Below are 16,868 nucleotides of genomic sequence, written 5' to 3'. Positions count from 1 at the left end.
CGTTGGGAGTGGCGAGTCGCGGGTGTCGCGGACTTTTGGTTGACCTTCTCGAGATGGGGGCAGAAATGGCGCGTAAATTGAAGGCCCCAGTCCGTCTTCAGGGCTGCCTGCGTGTAAGACCGAAGCCGGCGCGGCCCCAGTGGGATTTTCTGTGGCGTTTTAGCTGTACCCGACACGCGCTGTGGTCTCAGCGGCGCCGCGGGCGAGCGTATTTCGGCGGGTTTGTGACAGGCATGTGGGTAAACGGGTCTCTGTGCCGGGGTCCTGTCACGGCCGCTTTCCCGCCCTGAGGGAGCCGAGCCGGGGCGAATAGTTCCGAAGAGCCGAAGAGCCGAGTGTGGCCGGAAAGAGCCGAGTTTCACCGAAGAGTCGAGTGTGGCCGGAAAGAGCCGACTTTCACCGAAGAGCCGAGTGTGGCCGAAAAGAGCCGAGTTTCCCCGAGGAGCGCAGTGGAGCCGGAAACAGCCGAGTTTCACCGAAGAGCCGAGTGTGGCCAAAACAGCCGAGTTTACACCAAGAGCCGATGATAGCCGAGTGTAGCCGACACTGGCCGCTTTTAGACAATGTGCCGAATATGACCGAGTTTAGCCCAATCGTGCCGAGTTCGGCCGAAGAGCCGAACTGAAACGAGTTTAGACCAAGAGCCGAACCAAGCCGAATTCAGCCGAGTTTCATTCAACAGAACCGAACGCCGCCGCAGCGCTGTGCCTGCAGTGCGCCTGTGCAGACGGCAGGAGGCGCTGTGCCTGCAGTGCGCCGGGACAGACGACAGGGAGCGCTGGGGCTGCAGTGCGCCGGGACAGACGGCAGGGGGCGCTGTATAGAGTAAGTATCAAATATCAACTATCTATAAGAAGGGATTAAAAGCTCTATGTCACGTGCAGCAGTAGAAAATTTCAGGCTCCCAGGGAATAAATAGTTTTCTTTAAATCATTTTCGTTTTGGAGTTTGTTTTTTACTCCCAGGTATCCTGACAGTTTCTACTGCTGCTGTTTTATTCTAAAGCTAGAAAGATAAACCAAGATCAGAAATACAAGAAAGGGAAAGGGATAGGAAAGGAAAGGAAAGGAAGCAGGAGAGCAAGAGGGAAGGGAAGGGTTGAAAACCAGAGTGAAAAAAGAAAAAAGAGTTGGAGGGAAAAAGAGTGGGCATTCGGGAGGAGCGGTGCTGCCTCGGGTCCTTCCCCGCCCTGGGGCGAAGGAGCCGTTTGATGCCCGGGAGGGAGTGCAGCTCCCGGTGGCGCGGGAGGGCGCCGTGGCTGTCAGCCCGAGACTACAAGTCCCGGCAGGCCGTGCTGCCGGCGCGGCGTGTGACGCAACGGCTGACGCGGCCCGTGAGTGGCTGGCGTGCCAGGCGGCCGCGCGGGGCTGTGCGCGGGCAGCTGGCGGCGCCTCTCCCGCGCGGGACGGCGACGCTGGAGGGGCGAAGGCTCCGTGTGGGCGCCCGCGTGGAGCTGAGGAGCGCGGAAGGAGCGTCCGCCCGGTTCGTCGGCCTCACTCAGCGGTGCCGGGGGCGGGGGCGCTGCCGCCCGCCGATGGCGGAGGGCGAGGCGGTGCTTTGCTGCCGCGGGCCGGGAGCTGCAGGAGCCGCCGCGGGCGAGCGGCGCCGGGCGCTCCCGCGGTCCCGGTGGGCCGTCCGCCCTCGGGCTGGCGGAGGCGCCGGAGGAGCCCCCGAGCCGCAGCCGTCTCCCTCGGGCTGCTGCCGGTGCTGCGGGCGGAGGCGGCTCCGCCGCGTGTCGGGCGTTGCGAGCAGGGAGCGCTGCGACATCGGCGGCGTGACGGGGCTGCTGCCCGCGTTAGTGCTCGTGGCTCTTTGCGCCGTGGAAACGGACGGAGCGGCGCTGAGCGGTAAAGCCCGAGATGGCCGGGAGAATGCCCAGCGCGGGGAGCCGGCGGGCTGTACCCTTCGGATGGCCCAGGTGCGAGCTGCAAACTCATCGCCGCTTCCGCCCCTGCCCTCCCGAGCCCCAGGGAAAATGCTTTCCAGCATTGTCGAGCTTCTGAAAGACAAAACTTGTGATTTGACACTAGCATCCAGAAAAGGTTTCTGTCTAGATTAGCAAATGCCTAAATTGTTCTTGGTTACATCCCATGACCGGTTTTAGGCAGTGACTTTATACTGCTTTTAGGATGTTCTTGTACAATGGTGAGAAAAGTGGCAGGTCTGATAGTGGTTTCACTTTTTTCTACTTCACGTTCCATAAGATTCTTTTATCCAAGCACTTGTTTTAAAATTCTACTGTAGGCGTTTATGGTTCACTTTTTTTTTCTTTGCAGCACCCGTGACTTTTTTTTTGCTCTAAATCGGGAGTAAATATAGCTGAGTAAAATCACCTTGGTTTTCTTCCTTCTTTTATTAACTGAATTGTTTTTATTAAAAATCCTATTTGAATATGTAGAAAAAGTGGGGATGTCCTGTAATATATTCTAGCTTTTCTTGTTTCCAGGGTACCCAGAAAATATGTCTCCCTTAGAGTCCCACAGAAACGTTCTCAGTGCGATCTCTATCAAGGTATGTATTTCCAAGTAAGTGATCCCTTTAGATATTTGCCTGTGAATTACCTTTTCCTGTAATTGAGAGCTTGCGTTCTGTGGGTTTTATGATAAAGCTGTAAAACATGTAAAAATGGTTTTGCAAGTCTTAATCGTTGAAGGCAGCAAGAAGTGGATTTAGAGCCTGTTCTTGAGCAGACAAAGGGAAAAAGTGTGACTTTGATGCTGAACTTGTCATTTTTCATTGGACTTGTCTGGAATGATTTAAGAATAGAGAGAGCTAGAAAAAGAGAGAAATAGAATTGGTTCTTGAGCCCTCCTCAAATGCTCACCATGATGCAGCGTAGAGCCGAAGGGAAGGGTGATGGAACAGAGCTCTGTGCTTTAGAAGGAAATAAATTTAAACCTGATCTCCACACAGAGTCTCACTAACTTCTGTTGTTTTAAAATACCAAATACGTTTAGGAAGTGTTGGAAGTTAGTATTTTGGGAAAGAAATGGCAGTTCCACAGAACATTCCATGGAACAGAGGCTCTGGGAACAATTCGTGTTGTAACTGCTGTCACTTCAATCAGTTGGTGGCTCAGCCCTGCAACGTGCACTTGGCCTTCTATAAAGCACTGTTTTGTTTGCCTTTCAGTGCTGTGAGTCTTGATAAATTGGAGAAGAGCCCAAGAGAAATTTTTCATCCCTTGATATAAAAGGTAGGAAGTGACTTGTTTTGGTTTGGTTCTTTTTCTTTATTATTTTCTGGAAATAAAAGTAATTAAGTATAGGTACTACTGGTTTGTTTCTTCCAGTAGCAGGTGATAATAATAGTAGTAGTACTAGTAAAAATAATAATAGACATAATAATAATAGTAATGTAATACTACTTACACTGTCTTTATCCATTGGTCTGGCCATTTCAAATCAAAACTTCTAAACACAAATCAAGCCATCATCCTTGTAGAATCTTTCACAGCAGTGGGCTAAAGATCCTGGTTTTGTTGACAGGATTTATTGGTTCTGGAAGAACAAGAGGGAAGTAGAAGCCTAACTACTTCTAGCTCACAGAGCCGTCCAGTGAACAGAGCTTTGTGTTTTGATGGGCTTGTGATGACTTTGAAATCAATTGCTCCTTACAGTAAAAAAAAAATTCATGTTTTTTTGAACGTGACAGCAGAAATACTTTTAGGCACCAACTGAATAATAATAGATCACCAATTTAAGTAAAAAATTCATGCTATACTATCAAAATTTAAAGGTAAATTATTATGTATTAGGTGATGGTATAAAGTGTATGTTCTCATGTGTAATGCAAAGATACATACGTACCTGAAAGTCCTTAGAGGAAACAAATTTTTATGTCTGCTGTTTGACTGTTTATCATACGATATTTGGTTTTCTTTCCCAGGGATGGGTGAATTTTAACTTTGGAGTCCTCTCTGCTAAGGATGCTCAGCTTACAGGTGATGAAATGTTCAGTAATGGTGAGTTTTTCACCTTCTCTTTAATTGCTGTGCTGATCTGAATAAGAAAAAAACAAAAGCAAGAGAAAAAAGAAGGATGGTTTATTATTTTTGATGCTGTTTTGTTTGTTTCCTCAGTATTTGCTGCAGCTCTGCGAACCCAAGCTTTGGGTTCCTTCTGTCCCACTGGGAGTTGCCCAATTTGGTTGCATCTGGTGAAATTCCCCCTGAGACCTTACAGAACTAGCTCAAACTGCGTGAGAGCCATTTGCAGTTCTCTCCAGACACCTGGAGAATGGGCGACGTTTCTGAGGATCCGGCGAGCGCGCTTCTGTCCAAACTCAGTCTGTGAAATTCCTGGGGAAAACCCTTCTGTGTCCTGAAGGGCTCAAACTCTGGTGAGGATGCAGTTATCAGGTGCTCACCTGGATGGTTCCAGCTCCCAAAGGTAACACTTGTACTCTTGCCCTGTAGTTTACATCTATTGTATTTTTGTTATTTTGCAAGATTTTTTGTCTTTGCAAAATATTGTGCATTTCACTCTTTGGAACCTCTCAGATGGTTCTTTGGTGCAGCACCACCCCATGGGACACTTGGCTGCTGTCCTGAAGGGGTTGGTCGCTGGAATTGTAAATCCTGGAGAGTTTATATGTCTTCTGTCCCCAGGCAGGTATCGTGGTTTGTTTCCTTTTGTTCTGTTGGTTAGGCGCTGCTTCTCGTTGCAAGTATGAATTTCAAACTGCCCTGTTCTTACTTTAACTGTTTTCCTGGTTCTCTCCGCACAGCAGGGAAAGACTCTCGTCTCCTTGCCGTCGGGCTCGGTGCTGTCCAAGAAGATGCAGAGACTAAAAAAATCCTAAGAAGCAAAATAGGACTGCAGGGAAAAGAAGCTGGAGAGAACAGGAGGTGATATTGTTATCCTTACCCTGTATTAGAAACATCCGCTGTGCTTTGATGCTGGCAGCTGCCAGGGGCTTGTTAGCTCTTTGTAGGCAGGTGTAGGTGTTCACTTGTAGGTTTTTTCTCTGGACAAGTCAATTCAAACTTTGCTAAGCTTATATTTGCAGATTACTCTGTAGCACAGTCCAGCATGACATTTTTGAATGTTGTAAAAATCCCATGTTACTTGGAAATTGCTAATGAAGAGAAGCTTTAGGGGAAAATAAGATTTCAGGGTTGGAAGATGTGAGAAGAATTTTGTGGGGATGTTAGACTGAAGTAAAGCACACTTGAAGCTGGACTGGCACGCTGGCAGGTCCCCTATTAAACAGTAGTGCTGAGATTAGCCTGGGGGTTGCCCGTTGTTTCTGTAGAAATCAGTGTTTGCTGGTCTTCAGAGGTAAGCTGCTTTGAAAAGCTGGAAGGTGCAGCGTGCTGACAAGCCCCGTGCTTTGGATTAAAAGTAGATTTCGGAAGGGTCCTAAGCTTTTGTCTTTTCCTAGAAGTCGATGTAATCCTGTCGAGGGGTTTTTAATATAAATCTGTGTTGCCACGTCATCCATCAGAGCCCTGTTGTACTAATCATCATACAGATACAAAAGAGAAAATCAGACCCTGTCCCAACCACTTAGAGCCCAGAAGACGATTTCCTCGGGCTGCCATTTGCGTGCCATCGGTACTCACCACGAATTGACCCCTGTGGCTGTGACACAGCACCGGGACGCTGACGGAAGGAGGCTGGTGGCAGAGCCTGGAGGTCCCTGTCCCACGGGGAGGGAGAGGACGAGGCAGCGTCGCCTGCAGGGAGGGTCTCGTCCCCAGAGAGCAGCCGGCGACTCCATCCCTGCCCGGGGCTCCGGGTGCACCCTCGGGGAGGACGCCTGCCCTCAGGTTTCCCCCCCTGGGCACCCGGGGAGGGAACCAGGTCCATCCGTGTGGCAGCTGCAGGGCCTGCGGGCTCTGGGGCTCTGCAGCCGTGTGCCTTGTCACAGGGTGGCAGGGACGTGGCACTGCCCGGCCGCGCCGCTGGCCTCGGATCCTTGCTGCTTTCCTCCTGATCCCACATGGATGTACCAGCAGTCTTCTGTCTTTTCTTTAAAAGTGTCCTTGGGAGACTTCAAAGAGAGGGTAATCAGTGATGTCAAAGCCGACATATTTGACCCGTTGGCACTCCGGAGAAAAGACAAAAAGCTGCTTTGCATCCTTGTGCCTGCAAGTCATGAAGGGGCTGGGCGAGGTCACTGAGGCTCTGAGATGGAGGTGAGTTTGCATTCCAGTTTATTGGAACGGAGGCTCATCAGAAGTTTCCTCGGCTATCCAAGGCACAGAGCCCCGGAGCCGAGCGAGCCTGAGCTGCTGCGTGCTTGCTGTGAGCTTTGGGGTGAGCGTGCATCGTTGCAGGCCTGGGATGGATTGAAATGCGCTGAGGAAAGCAGAGGCAGGGAGGGAGGGAAATGCTCTGTTAACTTGTGCCAATTCTTCTGTCAGACTCATCACGGCGGGACAGCGTGAGGACTGAAAGTGTAAGAAGATGTGGAGGGAAACAGAGAACCTGACAGGAGCATCGGACGCACGAGTGCACGAATTTTGCTTTTTGCTTGGATGTAAACTCAGGAGTTGAAAGGAATTTGGGAGTGAGAAGGGACATTTTAGAAGGAGAAGGAAAAAAAGAAGTTGTTGTTGTTGCAGTCCTGGCAAAAGCTTTTGTTCTAGCTAATAAAAGAAGTTAGTTTAAAAAACAAAAAGGAAAAAATGTAGTGTTTTTTTTTACTTCACTATGATATTCATTGGTGGTATATGGTGTGTTGTTTTATTTCTTGGTATTATTAACTCTGTGTAAATTGTTTTCTGAGTGAAGCTGTCTTTCTGGATTGGTTGGTTTGTATTTGAGGCAGGATTAATTTCAATAGGATTCTTTCATAGATTTCTGATGGGTATTACTGGGATTTTGGTTTTGTTTGTTGTATGCATAAACATAGAGCTTTGGTAGGGCCAGCTGGGCTGCTGGAGTTTTGGGTGTGAATTTATTAGATGGCTTTTGTTAGATGCAGTTTTTACTTTTTGAAATGTTTTTCAATGTAGTGGTCTTAAGGTGGTTTTTAAGAATTCCTTGTATTGTTTTCTGTTGTTTGTAGTTGGTGTATGATAAGGGATGTGGTGTGACTTCTTGAACGCTATGGTTTTAGTGTTCCTAAGTTGTGATTTCTTTCTGGTTCGATAGTTTTTTTTGTTTTTATTTTTTGGGACAGGGGCATTTATATGGTGGGTTTTTATAGGCAATACGTTTTTTAATTTAGGCAGTGATATTTTTTAGTATTTTAATAGTTTAGATTTTTTATTTTCATGGTTTTAATTATTTTTTTTAATTTTTTCAAATAACTTGTATAGATGATAGGTTGTTATTTGTGCATGAGCATAAAGGTAGAGCTTTGGGGACTTTTTTTAGTAATGTTCAGGGTCAGTTGTACAGTTTTGAGTCTCGTGAGTTGGTTTGATTTAATTTTTAATGGGTGTTTGTTTTTATTAGCAGTTGTGTCATTTTCAAGGTGTATTTGAGTTTTTTTGGGGTTTTTGAGATACTGGTTTAGGAGGAAGTTTATGATGAGCATGTGCAGAGGTTTTGGGCTACTTTATAGTGGGATTTAAAGTTGATTTACAGTTAGGTTTATTTGAGTTTTTATTGGGGTTCAGTGACGTTGTGGGATGTTTGTTCCGTTAGTGATAGAAATAGGTTTTGTTCTGATGTGCTGCGACGGGACGGGCGTGTGCTGCGTGCCGGCGCTGACAAAGGTACGGTATCGTTGTGGCTCCGGTGTGTCGGGTTAGTGAACTTGTATGGTTTAATATAGAGATGAAAATAGCAATAAATATGAATTTAAAAATAAATCTAAAATTAGAGTGGTAAACATAAATATAGATAACAGATACATACATAACACTATAATACATGATATATAATTGGAACATATTATCATATCGGTAAATGATAGTCTATTTTTTATATTTATATATATATATATATATACAAAGATATATAAATATAGATTGTAAAAATAAAAATATTTAAATAGAGTAAAAGTAAATTGGGGGTTTTATTAGGTTATAGGCTGGGGTTTTTAAATAAATGATAGAAATAAAATATAAATTCAGATATACAAATATATATAGAAATACAAATATCTATACATATTTAATTTAAATAAATATAAGTAAAAAAATATATATAATACAGAAAATATATATCTATGATTCTATTAGAAGGTATTCTCTCTAATATATATAATATCTATGAATAAAATAAATAAAAATATCCATATAAATATCATTCTAATTTTGAAAAATAAATTTACTTCCTAAATTTTAAATCTGGTTCAAATAAAGGGGTGTCGTTGGTTTTTATTTGGTTAGAGGCAGGAGTTTTATTTTAAATAATATAAGTAATATAGAAATGTGGATCTTAAGATAGAAATATATAATAAATATATAAAGAGAAATTGCTAAAGCATGAATATAAATGTATATATAAATATATGTAAGTAATATGAAGAGTTGTAGTACAGAATATAAATAACATTATACGGGAATATAAATATAAAAATCTGTAAATATAGTTTAAAAGAAAGGGAATGTTTTGGCTTTTATTGAAGTAGAGGCAGGGGTTTGATTTTGAATATTATAAGTGTTAGAGAAGTAAAAATCTTGACGCAGAAATATTTAATCAATGTATAAAAATATATAAATAACTACTCGCATCAGATGTAGTATAGAATGTAAATTTATTTATAACTTGACATTGGTAAAGATAAATGTATAAGTAAGCAATAGACATTAATATACATTATTATAAATAGAAATACGAATATAAAAATCAGACATAAGGATAAAACCTATTTAAATATTTTTTAAAAGAAAGGGTTGGGGTCTTTTTTATTATTGGGTTAGAGGCAGGGTTTTCATTTTAAATAATAAGAATGTAGATATTATTGTTACATATTTCTTAATATTGAGATATTAAATCGAGATAGAAATATATATATAAACACAAAATATAAGTAAATATAAATAATAGGAAGAGATGTAATGGAGAATACAAATAAGAGTATACATTAGTATACATTTTAAATGTAAAAGTGAATATCAACCTGGAAAATTGAATTTTAAAAAATATTTAAATACAGTTGAGAAGACTGAGGTTCTTTTTGGCTTTAATGTGGGTAGAGGCAGGGTTTTTATTTTAAATAATGTAAGTGTTACAGATGTAAAAATCCTAACACAGAAAGATATAATAAATATATAAAGATATGAGTAAAAGTATATAAAAATATAAGTAATAGGAACACATGTAACATAGAATATAAATTTATAAATAAATCGCTAAATATGAATGCAAAATCGATCATACATCAGTAAACATTTTAAATATAAATTTGAATTTTTTTTTTTTTAATTCAAATACAGTTGAAATGAAAGGGGTTTTTTTTTGCCATGTATGGGGTAGAGGTAGGGGTTTTATTTTGAGTACTGTGAGTGTTACAGAAGTAAAAATCCTAACAGAAATATATACTTACTATGTAAAAATATGTATAAAAATATAACAATAAATTTAAGTTTTAGGGATATATGCAATATGGAATAGAAATGTATTCATAAAAACAAATGTATAAATGGACAGTGTACATCAATATACCTTATTAAATAGAAATGTGAATATTAATATGAAAAAAAAATTTTTTAAAAGATTTAATTTTTTTTTTTTAAAGAAATTGTTGGGGTTTTGTTTTGTTTTATCCTATTAGACTAGAGGCAGAAGTTTTTTTTTCCTCTTCCCGGTTGTTTTGGGGCATTTATTTCAGAGCAGTTTTTGTCGGGGGTCGCCCCTGTTGTTTTTTGCCGCCTTCGCTGCCCGCAGCCCCGAGGCGCGCTGCGGCCCCGGCTGGGGCGGGCGGCAGTGCTGCCGCCTTGTGGGCAGAGCGCGGTACTGCAGCCCTGCGCCGAGAGGCCGCCACCTTGGGAGTGGCGCGTGGCGGATGTCGCGGACTTTTAATTGACCTTCTCAACAGGGCGGCGAAAAGGGCGGGGAAGTGGAGGACCGGGGTGGGTGTCAGTGGACTGCCTGCATGGAATACCGACCCCGGCGCGGCCCCGGTGGTATTTTCTGTGGCGTTTCAAGTGTACCCGACACATGCTGTGGTCTCAGCGGCGCCGCGGGCGGGCGTATTTCGGCGGGTTTGTGACAGGCATGTGGGTTAAACGCCTCGCTGTGCCGGGGTCCTGTCACGTCCGCCTTCCCGCCCTGAGGGAGCCGAGCCGGGGCGAATAGTTCCGAAGAGCCGAAGAGCCGAGTGTAGGCGAACACAGCCGACTTGAGACGAAGAGCCGAGTGTAGCCGAACGCAGCCGACTTGAGACGAAGAGCCGAGTGTAGCCGAACACAGCCGACTTGAGACGAAGAGCCGATGATAGCCGAGTGTAGCCGACATTGGCCGCATTTAGACAAAGAGCCGAATATGACCGACTTTAGCCCAACCGGGCCGAGTTCAGCCGAAGAGCCGGAAAAGCCGAATTTAGACGAAAAGCCGAACCGAAACGATTTTAGACCTAAGCCGAACCAAGCCTAATTTAGCCGAGTTTATTTAAACAGAACCGAACGACGCCGCAGCGCTCTGCCCGCAGTGCGCCGGTGCAGACGGCAGGGGGCGCTGTATAAAGTGAGTATCAAATATCAACTATCTATAAGAAGGAATAAAAAGCTCTGTGTCACGTGCAGCAGTAGAAAATTTCAGGCTCCCAGGGAATAAATAGTTTTCTTTCAATCATTTTCGTTTTGGAGTTTTTTTACTCCCAGGTAGCCTGAAAGTTACTACTGCTGCTTTTTTATTCTAAAGCTAGAAAGGAAAACCAAGATTAGAAATACAGGGAAAGAAAGGAAGAAAAAGAAAAAAAGATAATAAGGAAAGGAACTGAAAGGAAGAAAGAAGGAAGGACAGGCAGGGAGGAAGGAAGGAAGACATAAAAAAAAAAAAAAAAAAACCAACAAAAAACAAACCCACAGAAAAAAAACTCGAGATGGGCGAGAAAACCGCCCCCCCCCAAAAAAAAAACCCCAAGATGGGCAAGAAAAATCCCAGAAATACCACAGGAAAAAAAAAATAGGAAAAAAAAAACCAAAACCAAAAACAAACAAAAAACCCCAAACAACAACAACAACAAGATGGGCAAGAAAAAAACGCAGAAGAAAACCCCAAGATGGGCAAGAAAAAGCCCAGAATAGAACCCCAAGATGGGCGAGAAAAATCCCAGAAAAAAAAACGGAAAAAAACCCTACGAAAAACCCAGAAAAAAAACAACAGAAAAGAACCCAAAATGGGCAAGAAAAATCCCTGAAAACAGACCAGGGAAAAACCCCAAGATGGGCAAGAAATAAAATCAGAACAAAAAACCAAGATGGGGAAGAAAAAATCCAAGAAAAAAAAAAAAAAGAAACAAAAGAAAATGGCAAAGAAAAATCCAGAAAAACAGAAAAAAAACCCAAGGGGGCAAGATAAAACCAGAAAAAACACCAAGATGGGCAAGAAGAAATGAAGAAAAAACCCCAACAAATGCCAGAAAAAAATCAAGGAAAAAGGGAGTAAAAGCCCCAAGAAACAAGGCAAGAAAGAGAGGCAATAAAGGCCACAAAAACTCAAGAAAAAAAAAAAAAACAAAAACAAGAAATGCCAGAAAAAGGTACGAAAATGGTTCTGCCAGGTGCGATCAAGGTGAGCGGGTTCAGATTCAGGTCCAGGAGATGAACAAGTGTCAGATTAGCTTGGGGCACTGCTGTGCAATGCAGCTGTGACAGGATTTATGTTTAAATATACTTTAAATACATTGGGGATTGTTTGGCTTTTATTGGGGTATAGGCTGGAGATTTAATAAAAAATATAGAAATAGAAATCCAAATATATCGTATATATGTCGATATCAATAAATATTTAATATATATAAATATAAGTAAAAGAAATATATTGTGTCAAAAGAATATATCTATTATTCTATAAAAAGGTATTCTCTCCAATATATATAATATCTACAAATATAACAAATGAAAATTACAAATCTAGATGTGAATAGAATTATGACAAAATTATTTTTAAAATTTTAAATGTGTTTTAAATAAAGGGGTGTCTTTGCTTTTTATTTCGTTTTATTTTAAATAATATAAGTACTATAGAAATGTAAATCGACATACAGAAATATATAATAAATATATAGAGATAAAAAGATATAATGCCAAACTATGAATAGAAATAGAAATCTATGTAAGTAACATGAAGAGATGCAATATATAATACAATGCTTATTATACAGTAATATAAATTCTAAATATAAATGCGAATATAAATATGAAAAATATATGATGGGGGCTCGGAGCAGCCCAGGTGTGAGTGCGAGGATGATGGGGGCTCGGAGCAGCCCAGGTGTGAGTGCGAGGATGAGGAGGGGCCGGCTCCTGCCGGGGCCAGGCTGCTTTAGGGGGAGGCTTTGCCTCGGCTCCCTTTTGCACGGAGCTGCTCAGTGGAGGGGTTTATGGGGCGCTGCCGGCGCTGTCTCGTGGAAGGGCTGCGGGAGCTTCTCACAGGGTCGGGGGGACACCTGGATCCGCGCCTGGATCCGCGGAGCATCGCTTAAAGGAGGCGCCGAGGGACGAATCTTTGTGCCGGGGAGCAGCAGCCGAACAGGTGAGCCCGTGTGGGTTTGGAGCGGGGAATTTTCTCCTTCCCCTTTGCAATTTCATCTTGCCGGTCCCTCCCCGGATCCCCAGGAACAAAAATGGAGCTTATGAAGACAAAAGGGATTAAGGAGAAGGAAGCAGCTCCTCTTCTCTTTTTGTCTGCGTTTGAACTGAGGGGATCCCTCTTGACTTGTGGTTTTAAGGGTGTTGATTGCGGGAAAAGCTGCCTTTTCCAGGCTGTTAGGGGTATCCCTGGGGTGACAGGGAATCCCTGCGTTCTATTCTAAGGGGAATGGGGAAAGTATTCTTGTGGTATTCTGGGTTTGATTTGAAGGCAGCCACCACATTTTCATCACCCTCGGGTTTAAATGGAGGGGCCAGCCCTTGTGTCCCTCCTTTTGAAGGGTTTGAATGGAGGTCGAAATCGCCCTTTGCCATCAGTCGAAGGCTTTCATTTGAGGAGCGCCCCTTCTTTTCTGCTGTCGTAGGGGGTGAAATTGGAGGGGAGAACACATTTCTTTGCCCTTGTTGGAGTGAGGTGCGCCCCGCCTGCGGCGTCGGTTTCGGGGTTGCGTTGCGGGGAGCCGCAGCTCCGGCAGCGTTTGCAGGGCTGCAATGGGGCTGTGCCGCTGCATCGGAGGGCGCTCGTCGTGCCCGCGGCCCGGCCCGGAACGTTCCCGCTCGGGAGCGCTGCCGGCACGGCCCGGGCGGCTGCCGGGGCGCACGGGGGATTCGGCGCGGCCGGGCCGGCCGAGGGCGGCGGTGGCGGAGCCGCGCCGGTGCGAGCCGAGGGGAGCCGGGCCGGGCCGGCCGAGGGCGGCGGAGGCGGCGCGGGCGCTGCTGCGCCGGCCCGGGCGGTGCCGGCCGCTCCGTCCGCTCCGGGCGCGGGGCCGGGGCGCCGCCGGGAGCCCCGGGCCCGGTGCCGGCCCCGCCGGGCAGGGGCAGCGGGCGGGGCTCCCCGGGACGGCGCCGGCCCCGCGTGCCGGAGCAGCCGCCGCAGGAGCCGCTTCCCTGCCGGGAGCCGCGCTCCGTCCGGGGCCGGCAGCGAGCGCGGGGTTCGGCCGCTTAAAGCTCGGCGGTGCCGCGGCTCGGAGGCGCTTTGGAGGCGTTGATTGCGTGGCTGGGTTCGGTTTGCAGCGGGCGTACGCTAAGGGATGCGGTGTTCTTCCCGAGCGGCACGGTTCTCGGTGCCGGTAGGGCTGGTAAAGGTTTGTTTTGGATTGGGTTTTGTAGTCGGATTTTTTTTTTTTTTTCCTGGGTATTATGTTTAGAAGGGCGCGCAATGGTTTTTACGGGTCGTAGCGCGAAGCAGCGGTTCGCATTTTAATTCTGTTGCGGCGGCTTTTATTAGCGTGAGTGTGTAGTGTTTGTTTTGGGGGGCTTGGGGTAGCGTCGTGTCGTTCGTAGCCGCGGGTTTTTAATCTCGGTAATTGCATGTGTGTTTATCGTCTTCCAGGGCTTTTATGTGTTTGGTTTGTTCGATTGTAGTGTATGTTTTATGGTTACGGGTAATTTGGGGGACATGGTTTATGGTTACGTATGTCTTTAGTCTTTGTGTTTGTCTCTAGGTGGTATTTTTATTTTGATCGCTTGAGGCACTATGGGTTTATTCAGTTGGGAGTGATTTTTTTGTTGCAGATTTAAGTTTATCTGTTTTTTGGTATTATTCTTGTTGTTGGTTTCTTTATTTTCTTTTGTTGTTGTTGTTGTCTTTTAATGTATTTGAGTATTGTTTATCAGGGTTTTTTTTGGGAACATGGATATTTATATGGTGGGTTTTTAAAGTATTTCTTTATTTGGGTAGTTAATTTCTTAGTTTTTAGTGGTTGAGATGTTTTTCCATTTTGTTAATTAGTTCAGGTTTTAACGTTATTTTTACAGAGGATTGTTTATTCTTTGAGTTAGTGTAGAGGTAGAATTTTGGAGAATTTTGGGGTTTTTTTTGTTTTTTTTTAGTAACGTTGAGGATGAGTGGCACTGTCTTGAGTTTAGTAGATTGGTTTGACTTTTTTTAAGTACTTTTTGTAATTTGCTGTGTGTGTTTCTATAGGATTTTCTTTTATTTTGGTTCCATTTTTCTGTCGTGATGAGAATTGTTATTGTAAAGAGTGTTCTTTGTTTTTTCGCTGACACTTGTTTGGCTGTTGGAGATTCCTTGATGTTTTTGGAAGATATTGGTGGGAATTTGGTGCTGTTTGTTCTGTCATTTCATTTAGGAATTGGATTTTAAATATACAATTATGACTCTAACTCTATTGAAACAAAAGAAATAGATGTGTAGCAATGGGAATGAGCCAATTTTATTTTTATATATTCGATCAATTTTTAAAATTTAACATGTAACTTAAGTCATTATATGTTTCAATAAGTTATTCTAATTATAGTAGAGTATTGTGTCTGTTTATAGATATATGAATTGAGAATATAAATGTAAATACGACCCAAACAAAAATACAAATATATAAATGTATTGCAACTATATGCAGATATATAAAAAATTTAATAATAAATTGTAAATGTAAAATAACATAAATTGATACATTATATAATACAAGTAATACTGTATATATCTTATTAAAAATATTATAGGAAATGGATATAAAATAGATATAAATATGGATGTGATCTATCTATCTATATATATCTATCATTTGTTGTATATTATGATAAATATAAATATTAAAAAAATTTAGGTAGTTTAAAATAATGAATGGTTTTGCTTTTTCTATGCCAAAGCAGGGGTTTTAGTATAAAAATGACAAATACAAATAATATAAAGGTAGAAATATAAGTATAGAAATATATAGTAAACACAGTAAAGATTTATATAAAAATTAGAAATATAAGGAAAAAGAAGTTGTAGCAGTAGATATGGTAAATAATTTAAAAAATAATTCCCGTATAGTTTTGAATAAGGTGCATATTATATATAGTTATTAATGTAATGCATCAATATAAACTATAAATATGAATTTGAATATAGTCATGCAAGCTATAACTATAAAAATATTTCAATATAGTGTAAAAGAAAGGGTTTTTTGTATGTATTGAGTTAGAAAGGGATTTTAATTTTAAATAATAAAAGTGTTATAGAAATAGAATTTAAAAAATATAAATATAGAATCAATACATAAAGATATTTATAAAACCACAAAAGATAAATAAATATTATTAGTAGGAATAGACATAATATAGTATAAGGAATAGACATAATATAGTGTATAAATGACATACTGCGTCCATGTCCACTATAAATATGCATGTGAATATAAATACGAAAAATAGAAATATCAAATGTATTTAAATCTAATTTAAAACAACGGGGCTTGTTTGGGTCATGTCGGGTAAGCGGCGGGTTTTTGGCATTTATTTCCGAGCAGTTTTTGTCGGGGGTCGCCCCTGTTGTTTTTTGCCGCCTTCGCTGCCCGCAGCCCCGAGGCGCGCTGCGGCCCCGGCTGGGGCGGGCGGCAGTGCTGCCGCCTTGTGGGCAGAGCGCGGTACTGCAGCCCTGCGCCGAGAGGCCGCCACGTTGGGAGTGGCGAGTCGCGGGTGTCGCGGACTTTTGGTTGACCTTCTCGAGATGGGGGCAGAAATGGCGCGTAAATTGAAGGCCCCAGTCCGTCTTCAGGGCTGCCTGCGTGTAAGACCGAAGCCGGCGCGGCCCCAGTGGGATTTTCTGTGGCGTTTTAGCTGTACCCGACACGCGCTGTGGTCTCAGCGGCGCCGCGGGCGAGCGTATTTCGGCGGGTTTGTGACAGGCATGTGGGTAAACGGGTCTCTGTGCCGGGGTCCTGTCACGGCCGCTTTCCCGCCCTGAGGGAGCCGAGCCGGGGCGAATAGTTCCGAAGAGCCGAAGAGCCGAGTGTGGCCGGAAAGAGCCGAGTTTCACCGAAGAGTCGAGTGTGGCCGGAAAGAGCCGACTTTCACCGAAGAGCCGAGTGTGGCCGAAAAGAGCCGAGTTTCCCCGAGGAGCGCAGTGGAGCCGGAAACAGCCGAGTTTCACCGAAGAGCCGAGTGTGGCCAAAACAGCCGAGTTTACACCAAGAGCCGATGATAGCCGAGTGTAGCCGACACTGGCCGCTTTTAGACAATGTGCCGAATATGACCGAGTTTAGCCCAATCGTGCCGAGTTCGGCCGAAGAGCCGAACTGAAACGAGTTTAGACCAAGAGCCGAACCAAGCCGAATTCAGCCGAGTTTCATTCAACAGAACCGAACGCCGCCGCAGCGCTGTGCCTGCAGTGCGCCTGTGTAGACGGCAGGAGGCGCTGTGC

General features: G+C 43.7%; 1 long non-coding RNA gene across 1 annotated transcript; it reads left to right on the top strand.

The window, feature by feature from the left end:
• The first annotated feature begins 1,738 nt into the window (after positions 1-1,738).
• Positions 1,739-4,345, top strand: LOC132071647 (uncharacterized). Its single transcript, XR_009418160.1, has 5 exons — positions 1,739-1,918; positions 2,447-2,511; positions 3,133-3,196; positions 3,889-3,964; positions 4,082-4,345. It is a non-coding gene; the product is annotated as an uncharacterized LOC132071647 (long non-coding RNA).
• Positions 4,346-16,868: the final 12,523 nt, after the last annotated feature.

The sequence above is a fragment of the Ammospiza nelsoni genome, chromosome 3, assembly GCF_027579445.1.
Source record: "Ammospiza nelsoni isolate bAmmNel1 chromosome 3, bAmmNel1.pri, whole genome shotgun sequence".
NCBI lineage: Eukaryota > Metazoa > Chordata > Aves > Passeriformes > Passerellidae > Ammospiza > Ammospiza nelsoni.
The sequence above is the reverse complement of the archived record's forward strand: the minus strand, read 5'-3'. Positions and strand labels throughout refer to the sequence as shown.